We start from the raw sequence: 23,179 nt of genomic DNA, 5'->3' as shown, positions 1-23,179 counted from the left end.
AGAGGTTCATCTTAAGGTGGCTTCTGTCGTTATATTTGAGCGAAGCTATCGATGGCTATGCCATGGAGTCCGCGCGGAAAAACTACCATCATCAGCAATGACTTGAGCGTCTTCATCTTCTTCCACAGCGGACTCTGTTACCGCTCACCATGCCGGCGTAAAATTTCACTTCTCTTCTGTCGTCGTAATGGGGCGGCCGTGTTCACGGGGGTATGAGCCATTGCTCAAGGAAGTACGAGCCATTCGTTGTCTTACGTGAGGAACAGATTAATAACAGAGGTGGCACGCGAATGCTATCATCATCAGCAATGGCTCTAGCGTCGTCTTCTTCCGCAGCTGGCTCGTTGGCGCTCATCATTCCAGCGTAAAATTTCCCTTCTGTCGCCGTGACAGGGAGACCGCGTTTACGGGGGTATGAGCCATTGCTTAAGGGGGTATGGCATGGTATGTTATGATGAACTTTATTCAGGTCCTGAAGATCAACCCTTAGATTGACGCCGGCGGCTCCCCATTCATTGCCTTACGTGACGGACAGATTTATTAACAGAGGTGATACGCGAATGTGTGTGCGTACCTATCGTCACGATGACTACCGATCAGGACAATAAATATGCTCGTGCTTTCGTTCACAATTCTGTGTCAACTCCGTGTCGTTCGCTAAACAGCTTCGCTGGTCATCCACCTTCACAGAATGAAATTTATCATGATTTTCTTTTGAAAGTTATATTTGCTAAAACCACTGAGACCATTAGACCTTGCGGCTTCTGCCCGCATCTTGAGTAATTGTCGTGGCCACGTTTGAATGTTTAAAACAAGCTTTTAGCATTGTGGATAAGAAATCAATGTTGGTTTTTAGTACTCACCTATCTATTAGGCGTAATTTGTTCTACCTTAACGCATAATCTCAATATTATGCAACATCAAGTGACGGCACCGATATCATTCTTGACACGAGAGTAAAATTATCCATTAAGCAATTAGGCAAGGCTTTAGATTTGATACTTTGTCTTAGCTGAATAGTTTTTCGATGTGTCGGAAAGGCAGCACGGCACAAAACTTACAGGGAAAAAATGAAAGATTCCGACAATGCTCAACTCAAGGAGATTGCCGAGGGTAATGCGATTAGCATTGAAGCAATATAAGGATCGACATAACGCATTTTCACTGCCGGAACGTGTCATGTACGCACCGTGTACTGTAGCCGGTCTTATCTCTCACGTTTCTTTATCAACACACTGTGCCGTCTTCCGGCACCATCTAGCAGCCGCACCTTAAAGTTCACGCGTGGTACGTGTACGAAAAGCCGGCCCGTCAATGTGTGCCATCGCTGAAAAACGCGCTTGCCTCTGAACATGCTGTGCCTCTAGTTGTGGTACTGAAAGTGAGCTCGTGACCCTCAAGACGCATGACAAGCCGGTGTGGGTGAACGCTGGAAATAGATCCCTGGCTAACTGCATACTAAGCAGCACATAACTATTGACTCAAGGTGGAGTGAAATAGCTTCACTGGAGAGAAGCACATACCCAGTGCATTCGTGGTGAATCGCTGTAAAGTATAAGGCTTGTGTATTAAGGGGCCCGTGGGACGTTGGTTTGATTCCACCCAACATGAGATAAACTTGATGTTATTTTGTTTTTGTTTTCTATTAAAGAGGTCGTGGAACCTAGATGGTCGCAGTGTGGAAACTGAGAGAAGTAGCACAAGAACGCTAACGTATTAAACTTTCAACAACAACAACAAAAAAAAAACACAGCAGATCCAACGTACTCTGTTGGAGTCTATATACAGAGAAGAGAGATAAATAGAAGAGAGGAAAGGCAGGGAGGTTAACTAGACGTACGTCCGGTTTTCTATCCTGCTTTGGGGGATAGGAGGTATAGGGATGAAAAGAGAGAGACGACATAGATAGAGCACAGTTTCCTGCACATTTGAAGATTCACACCGAGTCTACACACGGTCTTAAAAACCTGTCGACTTGAGTTACCGTAACAACGCTTTTTGTGGCTTTCTGTGCCATCGACGTGTACGGCCGTGGTGCAAGGATCTTCATTTCCAAAAATGGTACACAGTCCATCCGGTTCAATGCTGTCCGGAGAGCTTCACGCTCGACGTCGCGCGGGGGACAGAGGCATAAGACCTGTTCAACCGTTTCTATAGTTCCACAAGAGCCGTGCATGGGCGCATCCCCCATTCCAATGCGGAACGAGCAGGCCTTTGTAAATGCCAGTCCGAGCCAGAGGCTGTACAATACTGTCGCATGAGAGTGGGAATCTTTTGATGGCACTTGCAGCTTTAGGAATGGATCCAGTCTATGAAGATGACACTTCAGGAGGTAGGGAGAAGACCAACATTTGTGTGTCATAGCTTTAGCCACGATATGAAGCTTTCTTGCAGCGTCGGTTCTGGATAAGGGGATTGGAACTGGTCAGGCATCTAGATTGGCAGACCCAGTGGCTTAATCGGCGAGGTCATTACCAGCAATGCTGGTATGTCCAGGTAGCCGCTGAAATATAATTCCCTGCCCTTTAGCGATAGCTTGATGATGGCCTCCTCTAATCTCATATGCCGGCTGCTTATGAGTCCTGTGATAAATAAAAAATTTAGACTTTGAAGTGCTGCCTTAGAATCGCAAAAAATTACCCATTTCTGAGTTGTCTCTTGCAGGAGGTATGTTACAGCAGCACGCAGGGCAGCAAGCTCTGCCGCCTTTGATGTTGTCATGTGTGACAGATTGAATTTGATTGTAGTTTTCTTAACCGGATTGACAACAACCCCTGAACAGCTGGCCGATGAGACCGAACCATCGGTATCGATGTGTATTCGGTCCTCGTATGTCTCTTACAAAAGTAGTAATAGCTTATCTGCTTCAACGTGTACGTTCCGACCCCATGTTGGCTGCTTTCACACCTTCAGCTAAATGTTTTGCACCTACTACAGTTAAAACAATTGCACAGCAAATTTATTCAAAGACATGTGAAGTGTTTATTCTCGGTTGCCCATGTTATCGTTTTTATTTCGCAGTCAAAACGAAGAACCTTGAAACTTGTTAGCCATTCACGCTACCATTTTGGGTTCTTTCTTGCAGTACCTTTCTTGAGTACATCACTGCGGTATAAGACGAAGTATATATCAGAATTCCTTCACACATTTCAGAAAAGCAGAGAGACAGGGTTTGAAATTTGAGAAAACTTACAAATAACGTTCTCACTGATCACGGTCCGATACGATAATTTCTCGAATCTGCAAGAAACAAGATATGCATGCAAAAGGAATGTATCCGCATTCTGCAAATATTAGCAACTCTGCCATGAACTTATTAAGTTAACGAAGCCCTAGCAAAGGCCGGTGTGAGGTCTGACGGGTGTTCTAATTAAAAGTGTTCTGTAATGGTTTTACGCTGTTGAAACGTATCCTGATTGCTTAAGAAAGTACATCCGAATCCTTTGAAAATAAGGCAACGCGATACTTGAGCAATTTTCTCAAGAGTTGTTTTATTCACTTGCCCTAAAGGCCATTTACAGGCATTATATAGCGGGTGGAAAAAAAGCTATGATTGAACATTATACATAGCACAGCAAGTAAAGAAGAAGTAAACATTCACGAAAAAGAGATTTACTGAAAATGTATAAAAGCATAGCCAGATACGGGAAATTAGTACACTACCAAAAAGAACTCTTTGTCTAATTAAATACAAAATAAAAGTACATTTCAAAACCCTAATTCGTATCAATATGCAACCAGCACGTCAGTTTATTAACAAAAACACTATGATTGTTCACAGATGCGATTCCAGCTGGCACTTTATTGCAATGGTAGATAGGAATACTGGTGACTGATGTAGAAGTTTAGTGCGGGCGATTATTGGCTGTTAAAGCGGTGATCATATCGGGGAAAGACACGAAGGGCAGGTATGATATAGGCTTCGGTGAATGCCCATGAATTGTGATAAATTCGTTTAAAGTTTAAAGTAGCGCGAATACTTTTGGTGACAAATATACAGCCTTGCCTAATCAAGAAAGTGGTCAGGCAAGGAGGCACACTCTCTCCAATGCTATTCACGGCATGCTTAGAAGTATTAAAGCTATTTGACTGGATAGGCTTAGGAGTGAGGGTCAACGGTGAATATCTCATGAACCTTCGGTTTGCAGGTGACATGGTCTGTTCGGTGACACTGAGGATGTATTGCAACAAGTTATTGAGGGCCTTAACGATGAAAGTGAAAGAATAGGGTTGAAGATTAATGTGCACTGACGTTCTCAATAAAAGTGCACAATTATTGCATTCCACCGGTGATAACATATGGGGCCGAAACTTGAACGTTAACAATGAAGCTCGAGAACAAGTTAAGGTTAGGTTCAATCGCCGGGAAAGGGAGAGAAAATTCATGATCGCTAGTGCAGAAATGTATACTTTCACATTCGCACAGATAGGACAGCCACAGTCTGGGAGTCGCCAAAGAACTAGCACATTATAAAACACAAATGTGAGGCTTTCAGTTCTGCCGCAAATGCAGTTAGTGGTGCCGGACGAGCTCTCGATTTTGTTTTTATTTGCAATACTCTCAACAAAAATTGCTCTAGAGAAAAAAAAAGTGCTACAAGAATAATTTCCACAATAATAGTAACAAACCACACACGCTCTAGGCTTCAATTCTTAAGGCAAGGTGATGTTTACAATTGCCTATTTTCATGAAAAGGATGGTCACATTACCAAGAAGCCTAAAATGCAGAAGAACTTATTCAATGTTAGCTCGGCATTCTTACATTAAACCACCGCACTTTGTATCCAGAAAACCGGCACAAGTAAAAACGGAAGACGAGCCGCAGATGAACAGCAAGAATCATGCGCGGGGATCAGGATACGTTCAAGACAAGGCAAACAGATGAACAGATCTGCATTGAAGGGCACCCAGAGAAGGGCTCAAACTGCCAAACAAGTCTTGTTGTCAAAAGGATAACATCCAGAGAGGGGTGTCGGGAGAATCTCCGATGCCCAGGTGATCAGTTACTTACTGAAGTGAGTTGCAAAACTTCCACAAATGCGTACTACAGTTCCGTTCCAAGATTCCTATTTTCGGCGGGAACTTGAAAGGAGCTGCGAAATCTTACATATCTTTCATTTTTAAAAAAATGTTGCCTAAGCAAAGATTTTAGGGTGAAATTTTATGTTTTTATCATTTTGAAATGTTTCCTTAATTTCACAAGTTTTGAATTTCTTCTTGCATATCCTATAGTAATCTGTTCCGCCACCACCTTCTATGACATTGATAGAACGTGTCCTTATTTTGAATGCTTTAAGGATGATACCTGGGAACCAACTAAGCTCAAGTGCACTATATGCTTGATGAAACAATGTCAAAAATTTCCTTCAATTGCCTCACGCAAGTAATTGACATTGCTCAAGTGTTTGAGGATTAATTTAAAAAGAACTTAGGTACGCAAACACGCACTAACAGCAATAAAATAATAACGACAGCTATTTGGCGGTGCTTCTATATTTTAGGGACTAATAATTTAAGCATGCCGACTAAGGTTAACTGCTAGATGGTTTTAACTCTATTTCAAGTTCAGTGTTTTAAGTGATTTTAGTGTGGTACACTGTACCATGTACACTAATACATGAATAATTGATTAATTGATTAATTGATTGATTGATTGATTGATTGATTGATTGATTGATTGATTGATTAGCTATATAGCCCAATGCTGCAACATAATGAGCATCTTTATCAGGATCATTGCGTTATACTCATATTCTTGCGCATTCTAAGAATGCGAAAAGGATAACTGTCCGGGAATCATTGACGTTGACTGGAAATAAATAAAATAACAAACACTTGTAGGAAGATATCCACTTAGTAAAATTATGATACCCTTGAAGGCGTGTATGTGTTGCAGTGCAGATATGGAGGTAGTGTTTGTTTCACTGAGTAATTAGGTATACAACTGAGCCGTTAAGTATTACATATAATAGTACAAGTGTCTATGCATGTAAGCTGATTGATAATTTGTGTATTGTATCCTGCGGTAGGAGTGCCCGCGTGGAAGGTGACTGCCCAACCTTTTCTCCAGCCACCTGAGCCTTCTCTCGCAGCTTTCGCATCAGGATAGGCTATGGAAGAATAGAAGGGTAGCCTTTTTTGAGTGCTCAAGCGCGGCATCTGAACTTACGTTCTCACGTGAAAGCACGTGCCTCTCAGAGCTATAATAGCTGGCTTTCGGTGAAACCCCCACCCCCTCCCAACTTGTCTTCGCCAGAGCATGTGCCCTTCGTATTGGCTGCGAAGGTCCGACAACCACCAAACTTTGCGATCACAACAAGGACATCGAAAGGGTCAAATGAGGTTGCTCGCTTTAAAATGCATCGGGAACGTAATAATGTTCTTTGTGCGCTTGTGCAGGTTGATCTGGCACGAGCGCCTTCACCAAACGAGTATTAGTTTTGGGGCAATACATGTTGAATTGCAATGGTAGATCCAGATCAAGTATTTCTGCTCTGTGTGGAGCAAGTCTATTCCAATGGCAGAATGGGAGCGTGAGTTGTGTGTTCCAATGGCAGATTGGGACCAGCCGCCGATTCTGGATCACTCTGTGGAGCAAAAATATCTGCTCCGCCGAAATCGGCGGATTTCACCGGAAGTCCGCGTGACGTATTTCCTTCACCCGTCTCTGCTTTCTGTCATGGTCGCCTGTTTCCGGTCGCGGGCAGTATAGACATGGAAAACATGAACCGCATGGATGCTGCGACGCGCCGTGCGCTTTTGTTCATGCTACTAGATAGTGACAGCTCCGACTCGGACACAAGTTCCAAGTCCAGTGATGATTCTACCGACACCGACAGTAAATGTGACACTGCTGTGTGTCAACGGGCGTTTGATTTGATGTTTCGCCTGTCTGCAAAGAGGCCTAAAGTGATTGGGTTCGTCGAGGATGTCGTTCGGCGATACTCGGACGACAAGGTACCATACAGCCCAAGGTGGTACAAGCGCGCCAACACGCGCGATGCTCGCGCGAAATACCAGAAGGAAAACGAACCCAAAGAATCCTGGGACGATGCACATAAATGGATGGATGCTATAAGCATCTCTTTTGAAGCGGTGTGGTGGGCTGCGCCACCAAGTTGTTGTTCTCCTCTCTATTTTACCTCTAGTTCAGCGCCCTCTCAATTCATTTCCGTGTACTAAGTGCCCCGCGGGAGCGCATCCATTCCATTCGCAGATTTGGTGCGAGCTGGTGGGAGCGATCCGAGTCGGAGCGATGCGCTCCGTTCGTGATCTGGCCGAGCGCTCGCGATCTGCCATTGGAATTCAACAACAGTAAATACATACATACTTTCACGCTTGTGGGGAGCTCTTGGTCTTGTCGTCGGGGGTCTAGGAGGAGGAGCAGGCGCCGGGGGTCTTACTGGCATGCCTGATCTTACCGGAGGGTTTCTGGGACCAGCGCTAGGGTTTCCCGCAGAAACAAAAGTACTGCTTCTTTCTTGTAGCATTGACAGAAGACAAAATATGCACAAAATAAGTAAAATTTTAAGACATGAAATGTTTCCCATAGTTTACAAGGCACAAATGTCGCACCGCGCATCTGCATGGTCTTATATATTACTGTCTAACATGTGAATAAGGAGAAAAAAAATAAATTTATTGCCCCTACGCTTTTACACTTGGAACAAATTTGTCACGTGCATTGTTGCATTGTTCTCCTGCGGCAAAATGGGAATATGGTTACTCATTCTCTCTTGGAGACCTATACTGTAATATCGAGGCTTATAGCTCTTTGGAATTGCAGTGATCTTCAGTGCAAGAGAAACATTATTCAGAGAGAAAGCATTAACACTCAGCACATCTTTCCCCGCAGGGGCGTCTGCTTTAGCAGGCGTTTGGTGAGTTGCGCCACCACGTACCCGAGCACACGAGGGTTGGACCCTCCCGCGTATAGCCGTGCGCGGCTTAGCCGTGTCTGGGGAAAGGGGGATCCTGGGGGTTGAGCCGATGCTGGGTGTTCGGACCTTTAAGGCCCCCCGGCGGAGGCAACACACCTCTTCGGCCTCTGCTTCACATAGACGGCACCCCCGGACTGACCCACCCGGGGGAAATCGGCAGTCGCCCTTTCCTGTCCTCCTCCTCAATCTTCGTCTTTCTCTCTGACTTTCAATCTTTCCTGTCTCCTACTCACTTCCTTTTACTTCTGATTTTCTGGGCGGCAAGGGTTAACCTTGTGTGGGTAGCCAACCTTGGATATTCCATATTTGGTTATAGTGGTGACGTACAGCTGGCGTCTGCAGATCTTGTGTTTACAGGCCCTGCAGCGTCCCCTTGTTGGGCTCCATGGTGGGTGGCTGGCGTTGCTGCCGAAAACCTAGATATTCTTATGGCTAGTCCTTTTCCACCACTCCCTGATCGCCGTCTGAAAAGAGGGCGCACCGAAGATGTGTTCCAGTTTTTTGGACGTCAAACACAGAACTTTCCCCGATTTCATGTGATCCACTCAGAAAAAACAGACAAATCAGTAAGAACAATTTCACCTTTCCTTGTGTCAAAGACTCTGACTGATATTTTTGGACCAGGCTATAAAGCATCCAGGATGGCAAGCGGGGATCTCCTCTTGGAGCTCCGTGATCTAAAACAATACGAGAAACTGCCCAATCTAGTGTCATTTGGAGATGCCCGACTATCAGTAACCCCACACCGTACTATGAATACTACCCGTGGCGTTGTCTCAGATGATGACCTGTTGCAGCTGAGTGAGGCTGAACTCCTTGAGGGTTTCAGTGACCAGAATGTCATCAATGTTAAACGGATTAAAATGAGGCGTGATGGCAAAGAACTCCAGACCAAGCACTTAATACTTACTTTCAATTCAAGTGTTCTGCCCGAGTCTATCGAGGCCGGGTACATCAAACTTCGTGTAAGGCCATACGTGCCAAATCCTCTGAGATGTTTTAAGTGCCAGCGGTTTGGCCATAGTTCCCAGAACTGCCGAGGCCGCCAAACTTGTGCAAAATGCAGTGCTCCTGAACATTCCTCCGAGTCTTGTGAAAGCTCTCTACATTGTGTTAACTGTGATGGGGACCACGCCGCCTACTCGCGGTCGTGCCCATCCTGGAAAAAAGAAAAAGAAATAGTAACTATTAAAGTAAAGGAAAACATAACTTTCAAGGAGGCACGCAGGCGGGTATCGCACCTGCCGAAAACCAGCTTTGCCGAAGTGGTGCGTCAGGGGGCAGCGCCACAACGGCTTCCGGCGGCTGTCTGGCACACGCATAGTGAGCCGGCGGTGACGCCATCCGCCCCCTCGGCGGCTGCAGCTAGCGCTGCTCCGCCATCTCAGAACAAGGGGCCATCGACCTCCGGGCTGGTGGCCTCCAAGGTCCCGTCCCTCGAGACGAGGCCTTCACGTCAAACTAACCGCTCGCAAGAGCGTGTGTCCAGCGCGTCGCAAGATGCAATGGACACAACAACCGGCCAGACGGCGCCACCAGCGCCTAAGGAGCGGCGCGATTCTATCGACCGCTCCAAAAAAGAAAAATCTCGTGTCACGGCGCCTGGAAAAGGCCCGTGAGCCAACATTGCATTCTTGAACATACAGCATAAAACACTATTCAAATGGACACACAAATCCTACAATGGAATGTGAGAGGACTTCTTCATAACCTCGACGATATCACAGAACTCCTCCATAAATATAAGCCAAAAGTGCTGTGTGTTCAGGAAACGCATTTAAAACCCCAACAAACAAACTTCCTCAGACAATATGCTATCTTCCGGAGGGACCGTGACGACGCTGTCACCCCGTCCGGTGGAGTAGCAATAATAGTAGATAAGTCTGTTGCTTGTCATAACCTTTCTCTTCAGACGTCCCTTGAGGCGGTATCTGTGCGAGCAATTCTCTTTAAAAAATTAGTAACCATCTGTTGCATTTACATACCGCCTCATCACCAACTTAGCAAAACAGAGTTCTACAAGCTGACTGACCAGCTCCCGGAGCCCTATATTATAACCGGTGATTTTAACGCTCACAGTACTTTGTGGGGAGACTCCCGGTGTGATGCCAGGGGTCGACTTATTGAAAACTTTTTGGTAACATCTCGTGTGTGCCTCTTTAATAAAAAAGAGCCCACGTATTATAATATCCACAATAATTCATATTCTTCCATAGATTTAGCGATTGGCACTGCGAGCCTCCTTCCTTACATAGACTGGAATGTTGTCAAGAACCCATTTGGGAGCGATCACTTTCCTGTAATGCTTAACTTAATACAGGAACATGATAGTCCACCCCACGCCCCTCGTTGGAAAATACCGTCCGCTGATTGGAAAAGTTTTAAAGAGTCAACATACTTATCAGAAGATTTTATGAACAATTTTAATATTGAAGACGCAGTAGCGTATTTTACTGGTTTTATAATCGACGCAGCGGAAAAATTCATTCCACAAACAAAAGGTCTCTCAGGTAAAAGACAGGTCCCCTGGTGGAATGAGGAGTGCAGACTGGCACGAAAGAAACAGAACAGAGCGTGGGGTGTACTCCGTCGCTCCCCGACTGCGGAAAATCTCATAGAATTTAAACTGGCAAAATCACAGGGAAGACGGACGCGGCGACAAGCAAAGAGGGCTAGCTGGGAGAGGTTTCTGTCTGGCATAACATCTTACACACAAGAGTCTAAAGTATGGAATGGCCTTAGAAGGCTGAAGGGGCAGGAAACCCACCCATTACCGCTTGTCAATGAACAAGGGAACGGCTTGGAGGACCAGGCAAATGCTCTCGGTGAACACTTTGAGCGTGTGTCGAGCTTGACCCAGTACTCCGAATCATTTCTCAAGCACAAACAGATAGCTGAACGCAAGGCACTCGACCGCAAGTGCACAAAGAACAACGCTTATAACCTTCCTTTTAGTATCGCTGAGTTAAAAGCTTCTTTGAACATGTGCAAAAGCTCTGCCCCGGGGGCCGACAGAATCATGTATGACATGATTAAAAACCTCCACACAGACACATTAAGGACGCTCCTAGTACTTTTTAATAAAATATTTACTGCCGGGTACCTTCCAGCTGCATGGAAAGAAGCTGTTGTTATTCCAGTTCTGAAGCAGGGTAAAGATCCCTCCTCTGTAACAAGCTACCGCCCAATAGCGCTTACGAGTTGCCTTTGTAAGCTTTTCGAAAAGATGGTTAATCGCCGTCTTCTACATTTTCTGGAATCGAACAAACTGCTTGATGCGTGCCAGTGTGGCTTTAGGGAAGGCCGGTCGACGACTGACCATCTCGTACGCATTGAGGGCATTATTCGTGATGCCTTCATTCATAAACAATTCTTTCTATCGGTATTCCTCGATATGGAAAAAGCATACGATACTACCTGGCGTTACGGAATATTAAGAGACCTTTCCGAAATGGGAATCCGTGGAAACATGTTTAGCTTAATTGAAAGCTACCTTTCTAACCGGACATTCCGTGTTAGAATTGGAAACATTTTGTCTAGGCAATTTGTCCAGGAAACTGGAGTGCCTCAGGGTGGTGTCCTTAGTTGCACCCTTTTTATTGTCAAAATGAATTCATTGCGCTCCTGTATTCCGCGAAGTTTATTTTATTGCGCATATGTTGATGACGTGCAGATAGGATTCAAGTCATGTAACCTGTCCATCTGTGAGCGACAAGTTCAGCTAGGCCTGAACAAACTGTCTAAGTGGGCTAATGAGAATGGATTTAAGCTCAATCCCCAAAAGAGCTCCTGTGTCCTGTTTACACGAAAAAGATGCTTGGTCCCAGAGCCCATTATTGAACTCCATGGAGAACGCGTTCCTGTGAATGCAGAACACAAATTCTTAGGCGTCATACTAGATTCAAAGCTTACCTTTATTTCTCACATAAAGCACATTAAAGGTAAATGCCTAAGGACGCTAAATATCCTTAAAATCCTGTCGCACACAACGTGGGGTAGTGACAGGAAGTGCCTCATGACTCTGCACAAAAGCCTTATATGGTCGCGGTTAGACTACGGTGCTATAGTCTACCAATCCGCTTCACCCAGCGCTCTGAAGATGCTAGATCCTGTGCACCATCTAGGTATCCGCCTTGCGACCGGTGCCTTCAGAACAAGTCCCATACAGAGCCTGTATGTAGAATCAGATGTGTGGTCTCTTGAACTGCAGAGGACATACTCTAGTTTCTTATACTTTCTGAAAGTAAGTTCCAACTGTGAACATCCATGCTATTCAACGATAAACGATACAACGTCTAGTATACTTTTTCAAAACCGACCTTCAGTGAGACAGCCCTTTTCACTGCGTGTAAGGAAACTGAGTGAGGACATGGGTATTCCGCTCCCTACACATGAAATAATGGCTCCAGCAAAGCCGCTTTCACCATGGCTGTGGCAGGAGATAGTGTGTGACTTATCATTTGAGGAAATCACGAAACACGCTTCAGAAGTACACATTCGTATGCAGTTCCTTGAACTCCAGTGGAAGTATTCTTGTGCACAATTCTACACAGACGCATCGAAGTCACACTCCGGCGTATCATATGCAGCTGCTGGTCCGTCATTTTCAGAATCCGACGTCCTGCACCCGGAAACCAGCATCTTCACCGCAGAAGCTTATGCAGTGATGGCGGCTGTGAAACATATTAGAAAAACAAATCTCACAAAAGCCATTATATTCACAGACTCTTTAAGTGTAGTGAAAACATTAAAATCAATACACAAACATAAAAATCCTATAATAAACGACCTTATGCACTGCTATGCAGAACCTACATGTCAAACCAACATGTTGTATTATGCTGGGTGCCTGGGCACAGAGGCATCGAAGGAAATGTACTAGTAGATGAAATGGCTAAAGCCACGGTAGCGAAAGCTAGCAGTTTCTCCATAGCAGTCCCAGCCACAGACCTAAAGCCATTCCTTCGTAAAAAGCTCAGGAGCCATTGGCAACACTTGTGGGATACCGAAACCTTGAATAAGCTGCATACAATCAAACCCCAGTTAGGGAATTGGTCGCCACTGTCAAAATCACGACGATATGATGTGCTCTTTTGCCGACTGAGAATAGGGCACACCTATGGTACCCATTCTTATCTTTTAACTGGTGCTGAACCTCCTAGCTGTGGTAGATGTGGCGAGAGGCTGACCGTCCTCCACGTCTTGGTGGAGTGTCGGGAAGCGGAACCTGAACGAAAAAAGCATTTTCCTCAAGCTTACCAGCAGTGTATCCCCCTTCATCCCGCACTATTTCTTGGCGCAGAACCACTCTTTGGGTCTAAAGCGGTGCTTAATTTCTTAAACGATGTTGTGTTGCACGTTATTAGCCCAAGAGATTCGTAGCACGCCCTCTCTATAGAGGGTGCAGCTGCGATAGTAGTACTGTAAGGCACAAGCCTCTGGGCCCTTGCGCTCAAGGGCACTGGTGAGGCAGCTGTGCCATTGGGTTGTCAAATTTTATTGTATTATTCAGACATAGAGTAAGTTTTATGATCATAGCCCATATCACTTGTCATTCTCATTATTTTAGTGTCTATATATTTTACGCCATTTACAGCGTATGCTTTAGGCCCCTATACAGCCCATGTGCAATCACCATCTGCCATTTACCACTTCATAGACTACTTCATACGATCTTTCTTGGCGCTCTTTGGCCATCCCTGGCCCTTGCGCCAATAAAATCCATATATCATCATCATCAGCACATCTTTTTTTTTTGCGGCTCATTGAGACAGGAGGCCATTGAATTCAGCAATTTTTTTTCTTTTAGCGCCGCGTATTCTTTATTCCAATACCCCATGCATACAGCCATTCGTATATGCCAACGTGCATAGCAAACATGGGATACGTTTTAGAAAAAAATGGGCTATCTTCCAATGGTGCCTCTATGAGGGTAAAGGGCGAGTGATCTTGCCAAGGGTGAAAGCGCGCCATGCTTTGCGTTTTGGGGACGCTCCACTTTAATGCGTCCCCTAATATTGTTTTCACCGCATGGTTCGCGTCTCCTGTAGCCCTGCTTCGCCGCGTGACTTTGCCCCGGCGGCGGTCGGTTTAGTTGCAGACTAGTACGATAGTTGGCGCGAGTGTTGCGCTGCTCACGCCACCTAACGGCAGGGTTACTCGGGTGCAAAAAAGAGTAGCCTGTTCCTCTTTGGCTTGGGGTCGGCCAGAATCATGCGTGGACGTTGGGGTTATAATTGGAGAAAATAAAAAAATATATTGGTGCTCGCGTACACGTGAATTTGCTGTACAGAGCGCTGGTTATAAAAGTACCCAATCCTCCCAATGCGTTGTCCACCTGAGCAGGAGTTCACAGGATCGAATCCGGACCAATTCGGCCACATTTTTGTGGAAGTGGAATGCAAGAACGTTCTTGCACCGGTGCTTTAGGTGCACTAGAAGTACCGAAGGTGGTCAAAATAATGCCGGAACTTGTCGCTATAGGCACCGGGCAGCCGTTGTAAGGCGCCAGCGGCGCGCCGGCGATATGCTGGGGAACAGCGCCGCGAGCGGCAGCTGTCGGAGCATTGGCATGTGAAGCAGACCACGGGACGAAGGCGCTCGGTGCTTATAGTGATTTGGCACTGCGGGTTTTAAGGGCTGACGCACCGGAAAACGCATTTTCGTGTGTCTGCTTTTGAGAAAGGTCGTCAACTGTACGAGGCAGATCACATTCGTGGCGTCAAGTAGTATATAAAGCAGAAAACGAGCGCAAATTGTGATGCAAATGCACCACGCGAACGGAGCTCCGCCGCAAGCTAAGACGTGGAACTCCAGCAGTTATATTGCAGATATTATTTTGCTGTGCGCGTTAACATTCTCCCGTATTTATCCATGTAAATAGGCGAAGAACACAAAAATTATGGACAAAAAGAAAGGATACATACGTCTTCCTTATTCTGTATCTTGAGCTGCTTCGCCGATCGCACATGTGTCAGTAAGTTCCCGTTCTCTGTCCGTTGTAGTTCTTTTATCTTTGCAATGATTCCCCATTCTTAATTGCTTATAAACTAGCCCAATCTTCAGTCACGGCTCATTTTGTATAGCTTAGCGCGACGGGAGCCGTCGGTGGCGGTGAGTGTGAACACGCCACTGCGTTGGCGTTCGCCGTCGATGCACAGCACAGTCATGTGCCGGACGCAAGCAGAGTTGGGAATTGCTAGAAAGGAAAACGTACATTAAAAGGAACACTGATACACTGATAAGACGGCAAAATGACTACAAATCCGAGTGTTCGCCTTCGGTGCCCACACTCCGGAGCCGTTACACTGCGGAGGCGAAGACAGGCAAGTGGGACACGAAGATTTTGCGTTTGAACGGCTCTTTTATTAACGTTAGAACAACTAGACCATAGCAAATCAGGGTCAGGAATGTACAGTGCCCAGCGATTGAAGCGCTGGCAGCGCGCAGCTGCCGCCGTTTCTTTTTTTTTTTTTCGCGCCACAGGTGAGCGCCGTGGGACCAAATGCAGTCATAATGCGTTACGAAGGTTCTTGCTTTCACTATACACCACAATGGCGTCCCCAGCGCTTACAGTCAGTGCAAAAAGCGCTGGCGACCATGCGATTCGAGTATCGCGTTTCAATTGCTGAGCACTGTACGCGCTGTTGCCTACACACCGCAAATATACAGACTTTCCGCCTGATAAACGAGGTGCCGCGATGAACAACGATTGAATTGAATGGCCTAACGAGTTTCAGTCATGTTTCAGTAACTGTTGGTGCACCTAAAAACGCAACATGTTTGATCAGACTTGGTTTCACGGCAGCGCCTGCTGCGCGCGGCCCGGCCGCCACATGCCATTACATTCGCTGCGCCGCCGCATGAAGGCGCCACCGGTCCAAATTCATCCCGCGCCCTGTGCCTATGGCGTCTCTCATAAGCCGCTGTGCAGATTTGAAACTTCAACCGTCGTAAATAATATTTCGGAGTACCTACGAGTCCCAATTGAGCTCTGTGCGGAACAATTACATAACCATGTGGATATATACGACGCACTTTGCCGGTACACATGGTCCGACACCATTATATAACACGGAAGCTGCGTGCTTGCGACTACTGCGGCGTTATCTTGCGGTGCCACGATGTTTGAAACTGGCTTCATGTGACAATGGGCCGCTAGATATGCTACACTACTTGCAAGGTATATTTATTCACGGTAGACAAACTTCCATAGAAACCCATACGTCCTATTATGCTGGATGTCGGGCCACCTGATTGTCGTCTAGATTTCACGCGGCCAACTTCTCGACAGAAAAATTTGTTTGCTTTTAAACGCTCGTTAGGCCAAGACACCCACTGTGGCGGCTAAGGCAGCGCCAGCTCTTTTCAGTCGAAGACGCTGTTTTTAGACAAAGCATTTAACGTCACTACAAGTGAAGCGCAAGCAAATAAGAATGTTTGCTGGAAATAGGTCTGCAGCCTCATGTTGGGGGAGCTTAAGTCAGCGGCAAAGAACTTGGGAAACAGGGCCACCCAGCAAGGCGCAGTACTCTCACCCATGCAATTCAATTTAGCAATGTCTAGGGTTGCAAGAAATTTGGAGAAAATTGTGGATATACATTACGTGATATATGCTGACGACATAACCATATGGAGTGCCAAAGGTAATGTGGGACAGATGGAGACCAGACTACACGAAAGTATATATGTTGTAGAGAATACACTGAAATATGTGGGGCTGAAATGCTCGGCAGTCAATCCAGAACTTTTGGTTTTGAAACATCGTAGAAGAGTTGAAAACCAAGAGGTTACATCCCGACAGACGAGCCCAGAGTGAACTTACACACTCAGGAAGGAACTACAATCAGGCTATTCGAAGGAGTCAAAGTTCTTGGATTCCACATAGAAGCGAATAATGTGAACTATATAACAATACAGCATATCTCAAATAAAACCGATGAAGTCATTAGGCTACTAAGGAGAATTACCAATAGACACAGAGGCCTGGGGAAGATAGTGCTTTGAGGCTAGTTGATGCTTTTGCTCTCTGTCATTTCCCTTATGTGGCTGGATTATTCAAATGGACACAGGTAGAAGTTAACAAACTTAACACGATGATTAGGAAGCTCGCTAAAGCCACCCTAGGGATACCGATTAACACTGCAACCAAGAGATTGATGAGTCTAGGGGTGCACAACACAATACAGTAAATTGCGGAGGCTCATCAGCTAGCGCAACAGGAAAGATTGGCAAAAACACGAGCCGGCAGAATATACTACAGACAATAGGGGCAGAGCTAAATAGTTCAAGGCGCCCACTGGAGGATGAAGAGGAGTTACGAGAGCTGAGATTAGGGATATGATTAGAGCCACCCTTCTCCCTAGAATCATGCATCCGATATCAAAAGGAGAAAGGCAAGAGCTAAAGCACTGTTGTGGGAGATAGAACAGTATGACTATGACTATAAAAACACTATGACTACGAGAACTGAAATCCAATGGTTACCTACGGATATGGAAGAAGTGGACGAGACCCGGGCAAACCTCAATGAAGTTACTCATGACTTGGCACGAGGACTTGCTAGCCGCGACAGTCACAACCGAGCCGTCCACCACCAGGCCGGGGAATTTAGAGATAATTTATTATCACATAACGAGCGTACTAAACACTACTATCTAGAACGCAGACAATTTCCATTGCCACATTCAAAGCTGAACAGGGCTCAGTCAGTTTCACTGCGACTATTACAAACAGGAACTTATCCCACGTCGTACCACATTGATAAAATTTATCCAGAAAGCGAGATCAAGAAAGATTGTCATGCGTGCAATGGCATCATTGTTATCGGACACATGCTCGCGGGATGCCCTGCGACTCTCACCAACCCTGAAGAAGAATGGCTCCACTGGAAGAAGATGCTACAGAGTTCATCTTTTGAAGGTCAGCTACGGGGTGTGCAGAGGGCCCACGATGTCGCTGAAGGGCTGGGCCTAACGGTGCCATCGTGGGTGCGGCCCGCCTCCCTCAGGACTTTTGTAAATAAAAAATTTTCACACACACTTAACAAGGCGAGAAATTGCCGGGCAAATACTTTTTCTGACCTATCGGTATTCAACGCCCTCATTCTAAGGGCACGCATAATACTGTTGAGCCTTGAGCGCTTCGCATGTATTCATAGCATTGGGTTCAACGAGATTTCGAATTAGGTACCACACGCATGTGTCCGTAGTAGCAATGCGTATCTGTTATTTCTGTGTCAAGAGAAAACAAGATTATCTTACAATTATTCACAAAAACTCACTCTCATTAGTAGCGTAACACGCATGCCACCTGTAGGCTTTCTGTGGTGCTGAACACCCAGCTGAAACATATTGTTTAGTGAGAATCCCGTTCAAAAATAAAATTACACATCAAATCTTATGAGGTTGCTAAGGTCATTGTAATATATAAGGCCAACTCTTTTTATTACTACACATGGCTTCTTTTATGACTTGTGGCGACATTCTTGCGTTAAATACGGCGATACCATCTATGCATATATATATATATATATATATATATATATATATATATATATATATATATATAAGCACACATCGTGACAATGAACTGCAGAAAACAGACGCAGTTTTGCACCCATGATTGTGTGTGCATGGAAGCAAACAACCCGTCACTTCAAATTTCCTTTTTCTAGTGTCATTGCCTGTACATTTACAAATATTTCTAGAAATTGCATAGTGAATGTATAACATTCATGAACGAGTGTTTTGCCCCGTGGCATGTCGTCGCGCTGCAGTCACACCTAATAATTGCATGTCACTTCCAATTGGTTCTAGACCGCACTTCGGCCTTAGCTCATGACCTATGTGACTCGCTCTTGCTCCTTGTGGCTTATGACGCTGTTCCTCGCCATATATTTTGGCAGCTGGTTGTGCCGTGAGGATGACTCTGCGTAGCGGTGGCGTAATTCAACGCGATCTTTCACGTGATTACGTGGACCCCCTAAATGCTTCTTGCGCATAAGGTTAGAACTGGGCTAAGATTGCGGCGTTGCTCTTAAAACCAGTACATATTTCGATTTCACGCTGTTGTAGTTCGTCTTGTTGTTCGATAAAATATAGCGCCTACTGACTTTAGGTGTTTCAGTCAATCAATCTTTATTTACTCGTAAATAAATGCAAGCATAAAGCATTTATTGAGGAGCAGGTACTGTAGCACACGGCTGAAAGGTTACCAACTGTTCGAAATCAAGTAGAGATAAATACAAAGCATGACAATGAAACAAAGTTACGTATTTGTTTATACGAATAGAATCTTAGCACGTGAGTATTATACACCATAAGAATGCAACAACTGTGAGCTTTGAGAAAGACATAAACAAAATAGCAAAAAAAAAACATATCAATAGAGATTAGTTGCACACCGTTGACGATTTAAAATAATTTAAAAGAAAGCTCCTTCTCAAGCGTTCCTAAACGTAACGATTGCTTAGTACTTAATTTTATTTTATTCCAACACTGAATTGCCGCAAACATAGAAGCCGGTTTTCCATTGTTGGTGCGTACAATTGGTGACAAACAATTGTGGTTCGAGATCAACTTACGCGGGTTAAAGTTGAGCGATTATTATTTTTGTGACCCCTACGCTGCTATCTTATCGTTATTAGACTGATAAAATTGTTGTTTGCACTATAACAAATTGGACATTGTTAATACACCATGTTCTTGAAATAACGAAGGTTCACTAGTGACGGTAGACTAAATGTTACCGTGCGAATGGCGTGGGTTTGCAGGCGTCGAAGTGGGAATATTTGATATTTATGGGTATTCCACCATTGCCTCGTACAGTCAGTAATATTACTGTGGATGAAGGTCTAGTACATGTAAAATAAGGTAGGCAAATTCAAATATAGTCATAGAATAAATAATACTCCTTTGGCCTAAGCTATCCTTGTTTTATATGGGACAATTCAGATGGGCATCAAGAACAACTCCTCGAAGTGCACACTGAGGAGTTCTAAGTGGGTGGTGGCAATCGGTAGTGATGACAGGAATAGTGTTCTCGCTCGAGGGGGAGACAATCGACTGTCTTTATTTTCTTAATTTCTGAATCATTACATTCACATTAATTCGTAAGTATGCTTCAAATCACTGGTCAATCACGTTATCAATGCACCTGTCACTTGTAACAATAGTTACAGTGCAGCTGTCAATTGTAACCATAGTTTTTTTTTACTCGCATAGAAGAGAGGGTGAACTTATGTTTTTTTTTTCGTAGTAAATTATTGCCCCCCCCCCCCCCCCCCCCCAGGAACGGGATGGACCGTTTTAAGTGGCGATATATAGGAAATATGTTCTTGGGCTGATAAAAAGTAAATGAAGTGAAAAGCCGACATGACATGGTTAAGTGAATATGCACAACCACCTTAAGAAGAATATTTGAGTACAAAAAAGGGTGCCTATTTTTCATTAATTTATTTTTATTTTGATCGCCTGCAGTGGGCCTCAAATTACGAGTACTGTACACGGAATTGCAGTTCATCACCACCGGCTAGGCTTGCACTCTTTTGAAATCATTTCATTCTCAAAACACCATGAGCTGACATTATTCTACTTGCAAAAAGTGTGAGCGCTAGGTTTAGGAAAAATTTTGGTTCATTGTATGTCTCTGCTTGGGCACCAAGGAAAAAAAATTCTGCCTAAAAAACTGCAGGGGCCGAAGCCAGATATGAATGCTCACAAAGCGCTGGCACGCATATTGAAGCGCAAAAATAGCAAGTTTGTATCAACACATTCAGGTCGAGACAAGCACGCTCAGTGCGATCTATAACGGCGTAGCATTCGTATGGATGTGGCAACGTCATTGGTAAAGGGCCGCTGCCTAGGCTCGCTGGAGAACCATTACTTTAGAGAAGCAAGCATCCTTTTTAAACTTTCTATGCCTCACTGGTTCGTCCGTGAGCACCGAAAACGCACTCCAGGAAAGCCAACCTACACAATGGAACTATCTGCGCATCCGCGCACAGAACAGAACAGCTGCGCATATGCGCACACAATAGAGCATTGGCGCGCGAAATACGTATCGTAGAAAACTGCAGTTCACATTCACCGCTGGACCGATAAGAACAATGGGAAGTTCAACTCCACGCTATCCAGACGAACTGCATATATCGGCATTGTATTACGCGCGTCACGCAATGCATCCTCGGCCGTCACCATGGGTAGGCTGCGGTTGCAGCGCACGTCAGAAGAGGCCGCCATACACGAACGTAAGCACGGCTATGTCAGTTGGTATACCCCAAGGTTAACGGGAATTGCGTCACGAGCACCATTTTCTCCCCTCGTGCTTGGTAGGCCGTGCTTCTAAAGAAAAAAAGATGGAAAAAAATTCAGCCTGCTGTTATGGCAATGGTATTGCTGATGCGCGACGTGAAGACGGCCATCCCGCTTGTCTGCAATGCGCTCGACGAATGTGCGATTTTCTCACCAGATGCAAGAGCAAACTAGCACGAATTCCGTTTGCTGCTACTGCATTATTCTAAAAGCTGTCCCTTTCAGCCTCTTTTTCTCTTTTTTTTTTTTGCAATGACCATTTCCTTCTGCGTGTGTGGTTCATGTATTGAATAAACGCCAGCCGCGCATCTGTGTTTGCTAAAATTTTGCCTTATTCCGTTGTGATACGTCAGCCAGCATGTCATAGCACGTGGCTACTGCGTTTCGGCAGGAGAACACCAGGCACTGAAATGTGCTTTATTTTGCTATTTTATTTGCAATTTTTCTACAGCACGAGGTACAATACACAAAAGAATATTGTAGACGTGAGTACCTCGCGTCTACAACACAATCTGCACGTTCTATAGGCGCATATGCATAAAGCTTCTTACAGTTTCTGAATAGCAAAAGTCATGTTATTTAACTTCGCATGAGACAATTTCGCCAACGCAAATCGTTTGTCGCAGCAGTTATCGATGATTACTCAAGCAAAAAAAAATATCATTAAGCTAGACCAGTTGAAAGACTGAAGGCAGCACATTTCGCATACCCAAACACCGACGAGGTGGAGTTGCCCCTGCTGGAGCTGTGGTCTGGCAAAAAAATGGAAGTAATAAGTTTTATGCTTACACACAACGCAATTGCAGAAACAAATTTCAGCACTTCATAACAAATTTCATCTTTCAATTCATGTACGTCAACTATTATTATATTTTGTTGTGGGATTTAGGCTAAAAGTCTGTCACAAAAAGTTTAACAATCCAAATCATTATTTTGACTGTTCCTAAATGATGTCACAGGTTTGGTAATGCCCCTTTCTAAACAGCTGTCTGAAAACACTGATCTGTTTCTCACAGCTAAAGTATCTTGATCACTGAATTTCTTATTCACTTGTCAATAAGACGCTGACGGATTAGTTTGTTAAACCTTTTTGTACACTCATTGTCTTCCTAGTTCTGTAGAATGTCTGTTACTGGAAGACGATCTTCCAAAAGTTGTAAGCCATTGGTGAACGGTCAGTGAGCATTTCTTACCATAGAATAATTTGTTTTGCACAGGGCGAGCAATACTTTGTGGGAACACCGGAGCGCGCGGCTAGCTGAGCGCCGACATGCACCTTCGTACGCATTGCGCGCCAGCGCGACTTGACCCGAAAGTAAATTCGTTCGTTCTGAACAAAATCGGCTCCCGTGTTTAGTTCTCAGTTAACAACCGCGAATATCGCACATCGCAGGTGAATATTCGATAAAGAACAACAGACAAGCATGCGTTTTATTTATTTTTTCGCGACAGACATTTCACTGCGGAACGTCAAATGCACCCGGCGCCGTAGCAGTAACGAAAACAGCGCTTACAGTGCTCTCCGCACTAGCGCAGCGCTCCTTCAATTTGTTTCCGCACCTTGTGAAGCTCTAGGCTACTTGCAACGTCTAACCAAGAATAGGCAAGCACAACGTTCTCTAACTTGTCCCCTTCGTCCGTGCAGCAAACATGACGATGTGTAGTGTTTAATGGCGCGAGGGGCCAGCTATGGTCAAAGAGCGCCATGACATATGCTTAGGGATTGTCTGTAATTATGTATAAAATTTTAAAACGTCTCGAATGGAGACGTAATACGGCTGTAAAGAGGCCTAAAAAAAGGTCGCTGTAAACTTCGTAGGATATGTAAGCATCAAAACAATGACAATGACTCGTGATAAAAGAGGATAAATGTTTCGCTACAAAAACGTGATATAAAAATGTCCACAAGCACTGCTGCCTCCACA

The sequence above is a fragment of the Dermacentor silvarum genome, chromosome 5 (genome assembly GCF_013339745.2).
Source record: "Dermacentor silvarum isolate Dsil-2018 chromosome 5, BIME_Dsil_1.4, whole genome shotgun sequence".
Lineage (NCBI taxonomy): Eukaryota > Metazoa > Arthropoda > Arachnida > Ixodida > Ixodidae > Dermacentor > Dermacentor silvarum.
This window is presented reverse-complemented; position numbering follows the sequence as displayed.